The sequence below is a fragment of the Mauremys mutica genome, chromosome 4, assembly GCF_020497125.1.
Source record: "Mauremys mutica isolate MM-2020 ecotype Southern chromosome 4, ASM2049712v1, whole genome shotgun sequence".
In the NCBI taxonomy this organism is placed as follows: Eukaryota; Metazoa; Chordata; order Testudines; family Geoemydidae; genus Mauremys; species Mauremys mutica.
The window spans coordinates 151,260,635-151,266,928 of NC_059075.1; the positions used below are offsets into that span (position 1 = coordinate 151,260,635).

General features: G+C 49.8%; 1 protein-coding gene across 3 annotated transcripts in view; it reads left to right on the forward strand.

Annotated features, from left to right (window-relative positions):
- LOC123368289 (integrin alpha-D-like) overlaps positions 1-6,294 on the forward strand; it is a 128,219-nt gene that overhangs the window by 90,141 nt on the left and 31,784 nt on the right. The gene's annotated exons all lie outside the window — the stretch shown is intronic.

Genomic DNA, 6,294 nt, shown 5'->3' on the forward strand with positions numbered 1-6,294 from the left:
AAGGTTTTTAAAATGTTTAAGAAGCTTCATTTAAAATTAAATTAAAATGCAGAGACCCCGGACCGGTAGCCAGGACCTGGGCAGTGTGAGTGCCACTGAAAATCAGCTCGTGTGCCGCCTTCGGCACCTGTGCCATAGGTTGCCTACCCCTGGTGTAGGGTAAGACTGGAAAATCATTTGGCAAACACAGCCACCTTGGAAGATAGCTTTTACTCTAGTATGGGGAGGAGATGCTGTCTGCTCATGGCCGGAAAACTCCCATCTCATATGCAATATTTTGTAAGATCAAATTGGAGTCGCTGTGAAAACTATCGTGATAGAAAGGAGCTATGTCAATATGTAAATACCTAAGACTGTATCAATGGTAATTTGTTAATTTATTTCCTTTTTGAGAGGGGAGGGTTTTGTTACAGGTTGGATAAACCCTAATTCAAACTGCCCTTTGTTCAGGACTCATGTCAGAAAAACACCATCAAGCTCCTTTATGAAATGGCTAGCTGAAACCATAGACGCTGCTTCTCAGATGTTACCAGCTTTGCCCGTAACTTTGGGGTAGGCTCATTTACTAGGGTTTGGTCATTCTACTGCTTGTATCACTTGTGTTCTCATACGGAGCTCTATGTCTCCCTCCTGCTAGTTCCCTCCCAATGGAGCTCTCCTGCAGGAGCGAGGTTCCCCAGGGCTGGGTTCCTCCAGCCCCAGAATCAGACGAACAGACACACACACACACACACCCATTAACAGATGTATCTGAGAGGACCGCGTTGATCCGCACTCCCAAGCTGACCCCTTATATGTCCCTGGACTCAGCAGGCTGGGTCGAACAGCACTTCCAGGCTGCCACCCTCAGATGCTCTGATTCAGCATGTCCCTATCTCCACTTTTACGTTACAATTCTTCTCTGCTCTCCCTCGCTGGCGGCTGCCGCTGCAGCCTGGCTGGAAGGGAGCAGGGCTGGCGGCAGGTGACTGCTGTGTCTGTGGAGAGGAGGAGAATGGTAGCTCCCCCGCCCCCTGGCAGGCATCTCGGAGTGGACTCTGGGTGAGTGCTGGGAGTGGGAGCGGGAGTCCTCCTCTCTGGCCCCAGCCCCGGGGCAGCCTGCCTCCTGCACAAGTGAAACTGTACAAAGTTTGAGCTCCTGTTGCTGTGACAAGACTGGCGCTGACCATTCAATGCCTAGCTATAAATTGCTGGCGCAGTTGACAGCGTCTGTCAGTCTATTTTTTTAAACCTCAGGTTGTTCTAAACTTAGATCTGTGCCCACTGGTATTAACACACAGCGCTTCCCCAACACCTCCTCGGATCTCCCCCTCCCGCTGCTTGCTGTGGGGTGCATTCCCTCGGCCAAGGGGACCGCATTGTCCTCATCAGCCCTCTCTCTCTCTCTCTCACACACACACACACACACACACACACACACACACACACACACACACACACACACACACAGAGCGATCGCCCCTGGGGATCTGCTTGCCAGCAGAGACGAAACCTCCGCGGGAATAGAGAGACAAGGGGCTGCCAAACCACAGCTTTGCAATGAGTTTTTCTGCCCGTTGAAACTGATCTGGGTGCTGCAGCGGCATTTGCTGCTTGCTCCCCTGTGGCCAAGTCATTTCACTTTCCACCTGGGGAGATTCACAGGTTCTTAATTACTCTGCAGGGAAGGATCTCCATACAACATGTGCACACCCCAACCGACCAATGTATCCCCTGCCCAGCCCCACCCCAGAGTCCGCACCCCCAGCAGAGCCTGCACCCCACCAACCCAGCCCTCTGTCCCTGCCCTGAGCCCCTCCACACCCAAAAACGCTCATCCCCAGCTCCACCCCAGAGCCAGAGTCCTCACCCCCAACCCTTACAAGGCAGGTATGTGGGGGAGGGTGGGACTTGGACCCGTTCTGGGCACCACTAAAAAATTATACAAACCTGCTGCCTCTGGCTGTTTGATTCCTGCTGTGTTCAGGGAAACAGGACTTTGCATGTTCATTGTAAACAAACAGGATTGTGTCAAAGAAATCCCTGACTCCATCATCAATTTAGCCTTCTAGCACAAAAAGCCCACAAGACCTTGAATTCTGACTAACCACTCAATGCAAAAAGATTAACACAATGGGTGGTGGGTGGAGCCCCCCTTTGGGCAGGCTAGCTCCTGTCTCTGACCCATCCACCTCCCCCACCATGACCGGAACCCCTTTGCCCCCCTCCCCCCAGGGCCAGAGCTACAATCCCCCCACCCGGAGATGCCCTGAGTGCCTCCCTATGCCGGAGGAGCCCAGTGCTGGCTGAAGCCCTGAGCCTGCCGCACCTGCCTGGAGGAGCCCCAGGCCAGGCACAGCCGCACTGCACCTCCCCTCTTCTCCCCACACCCAGCCACAAACAACCTGTCAGTAGAAGACCATCTTCGGTAACCATGTGTCATCCATCTTCATAACACGACCGGTCCAGCGAAACTGTTAGTTCATAAGCATTGCTTCCATGCCCATGATACCACACAGCTTAAGGGCCTCCGTGTTTGGAATTCTGTCCCACCCGTTCACATGGGCAACCTTCCTGAGGCAGCGCATATGGAACAGGACAGTCAGGACGACTAGTGACTGTCCAACTGCTTGACAAACTGCTACCTTCCTATGAAGTTTAACATCAGGGTCATTCCATAGGCGTTTGGTCAATCTTCCAAAAGCAGCGCTGGCTTTGGCTACATGAGCAGTCACAATGTGGTCAGTGTTTATACCGGAGGAGAGTACACTTCCAAGGTAGCAGAACTTGTCAACAGCCTTAAGCACAGTATCAGCAGCAGTGATCACGGGAGTGCTGGGCTCTTTCCAAACAGACTGAGCTATAATTCTGCAGAAATGGACCTGGGGATTATAGTGGATGAGAAGTTGGATATGAGTCACCAGTGTCCTCTTGTTGCCAAGAAGGCCAACATCATATTGGGCTGTATTAGTAGAAGCATTGCCAGCAGATCGAGGGAAGTGATCATTCCCCTCTATTCAGCACTGATGAGGCCTCATCTGGTGTATTGCATCCAGTTCTGGGCCCCCCACTAGAGAAAGGATATGGACAAATTGGAGAGAGTCCAGTGGAGGGCAATGAAAATTATTAGGGGACTGGGGCACATGACTTATGGGGAGAGCCTGAGGGAAGTGGGCTTATTTATTCTGCAGAAGAGAAGAGTGGGGGATTTGATAGCAGCCTTCAACTACCCGAAGGGGGTTCCAAAGAGGATGGCGCTTGGCTGTTCTCAGTGGTGGCAGATGACAGAAGAAGGAGTAATGGTCTCAAGTTGCAGTGGGGAAGGTCTAGGTTGGATATTAGGAGACACTGTTTCACTAGGATGGTGGTGAAGCACTGGAATGGGTTACCTAGAGAGGTGGTGGAATCTCCATCCTTAGAGGTTTTTAAGGTCAGGCTTGACAAAGCCCTGGCTGGGATGATTTAGTTGTTGTTGGTCCTGCTTTGAGCAGGGGGTTGGACTAGATGACATCCGGAGGTCTCTTCCAACCCTAATGCTCTATGATTCTATAATCTCTGTCTTCTTGAGGTTCACAGTGAGTTCAAAACAGTGAGCAGAGTTAGCAAAATGATCAAAAAGTTTCTGAGGGGTAGCCATGTTAATCTGTATCAGGAGACCTTCTTATGAAATGTTGAGAATTGGCCACATCCACCCTGATTGAATTAGCCTCGTTAGCACTGACCCCCACCCCACACACTTGGTAAGGCAACTCCCATCTTTTCATGTGCTGTATATTTATACCTGCCTACTGTATTTTTCACTCCATGCATCTGATGAAGTGGGTTATAGCCCACAAAAGATTATGCACAAATAAATTTCTTAGTCTCTAGGTGACACAAGGACTCCTCGTTGTTTTTGCAAAAAGTTTCTGTGCATCCTCAACTGAATGAGCCAACAATGCACAGTCATGAGCAAAGAGGAGGTCATGGATGATTGTTGTGAACACTTTGGTGCGAACCTGAAGTCTTCAGAGATTGAAGACGCTGCCATGAGTTTGGAACTGAATGGGTGTGCCCAATTTGTAATCCTTGAAAGCAATGAATAGCATTATTGAAAAGTAGATGCTGAACAGGAGAGGAGCAAGGACACATCCTTGCTTTGTACTATTTGATACTTCAAAAGGTACCAATGTCTCTCCATTGTCAAGGAAAGGACCCAGCATACCATCGTGAAAGGACCAAACTGTATTGATGAATTTTTCAGGACAGCCCATTCACCCAAGTACCTTCCAAAGCCGGTTTCTGTTGACCGTGTTGAATGCCTTGGTCAGGTCGATGAAAATCATGTGGAGATCCTGCTGTTGCTCTCTACATTTTTCTTGGATATGCCTGGAAGTGAATATCATATTGACAGTGCCTCAATCAGCATGAAATTCACACTGACTTTAAGGAATGATGCCATTTGTGAACCCATGTAATGAGAGCCGATTGTAGAGGATGCGGGCCAGGATCTTACCAGCTAGAGACAGCAGTGAGATGCCTCGGTGGTTGTCACAGCATGCATGGTCACCTTTCCTTTTGTATATATGTACAATCAGGGCATCTTTGAAGTCCTGTGGAACTTGCTCTTTTTCCCAAATGATGATGAATAAACGGGTGAGATGATGCATGGATTGGCCACCACCAGCTTTGTAAATCTCCAATGGGGTCGCATCACCGCCAGGTGCCTTTCCAGATTTCATCTGCTTGGTGGATTTTTGTACCTCATCAAGAGTTGGGGGTGTAACCAGCTGTGAATCATTATCCCACCGAGGAATCTCTTCAAGAACACTGCTGTCAAAAGTTGGTGTCTGGTTTAATAGATTGCAAAAATGTTTGGCCCAGCAATCAATGATTTCAGTACTATCTGTAATCAGAGTACTGCCCTCAGCAAAGCGCATTGGTGTAGAGCCAGCATCAGCTGGCCCAGAGACTGCCTTCAGCCCATCATAGAATGCTTTAAAATCGTTGCTGTCAGCTGCATCTTGAAGTTTGACCTCTTTGCATTTCCACCAGTCCTCCTTCATTTGCCGTAATTTGATTTGTGTCTTCTGCTTAGCTCAAATGTATGCTGATTTCCTGGAGGCTTTCTCTTTATCATTAATCCAAGCCAGGTATGTCACATGCATCTCATCAAGAAGAGCACAGGCATCTTTATCTTTGTTGTCAAACCAGTCCTTGTGTTTGCATGTTTGGAAACCCAGTACTTCGACAGCAGTTTTATAGGTTGTTTTGTTGATGTTGATCCAGTCCTCCTCAGTAGTGACTGGCTGCTCTGGACCTTCATTGTTGATGGCTAAGGAGGCATCAAGACTGAGTTGGAAACAATGCTTGTGTCCCGGTCATGGCCCCTTTCATCATGGCCCTTGATATCTGTCTGTAGGTATAATAATTCCTACGGCTGGAGCGCAGCTGGGACTGGACAGCCTCCTCCCCCCAAACACTGATGAGGTCCAGCACCTCGGCATTGCTCCATGCTGGGGATGTCCTGGCGCATGGAGGCAGGGTCACCTGGAAAGATGCGCTGAGAGCACTCCAAGGAAGGGGACTTTCAAATTTACCAGAGAATTGAAAGGGCGGGTCTGACGGTTGGTCACCTGAGGGCAGGGCAGTAGAGTTCAAAGTGACGACCAGAGTGGCTAGAACAGGCATTGTGGGACACATCCTGGAGGTCGATCAGAGCACAGTAATAGACCAGGGCGTCCACACTGGCACCGCGGTGCTCCAGCCTGAGCGCAATAAGCTCTATGCCTCTCGTGGAGGTGGATTACCAGTGGTGCTCCAGCCACGGGGTCCGGGCGCTCTAAGTGCCTTGCCAGTGTGGACACCTCAGGCGTTATGGCGCCCGGGGCTGATTTAATGCACTCGAACTTCCTAGTGTAGACAAGGCCTAGATCCCCTCCCGAGGAAGACTCACCAGGCTGCAGCTGCCATAAAACAGGCATAGGAGGAGGCAGATGGGTGGATATTAAGACCCAGGGGTGCTCTGCCCTATGCTGCTACATATTCTGCATGTGGCCAAGGATGGCCCTGAGTTAGTGAGTGTGTCTGTTTAGCTGTGTGCGTGTCTCACTGCAGTTGTGTTTGTAATTGTGTATCTCTTGTCTGTCTCAGTGTAGCTGTGTGTGTCTGTGTGTCTGTCCAGTTGTCTGACTGTCTGTCTGGTTGTGTGTGTGTGTGTTTCAGGATAGGTGTGTGCGCAGTGTTCTCCCCAAGATTTGAAACTAGAGGTTTGTTTGAATTTACAAAGGGTGGGGGTGAGGAGGGTGGAAAATGACTAGCTGACCACTGGCATGG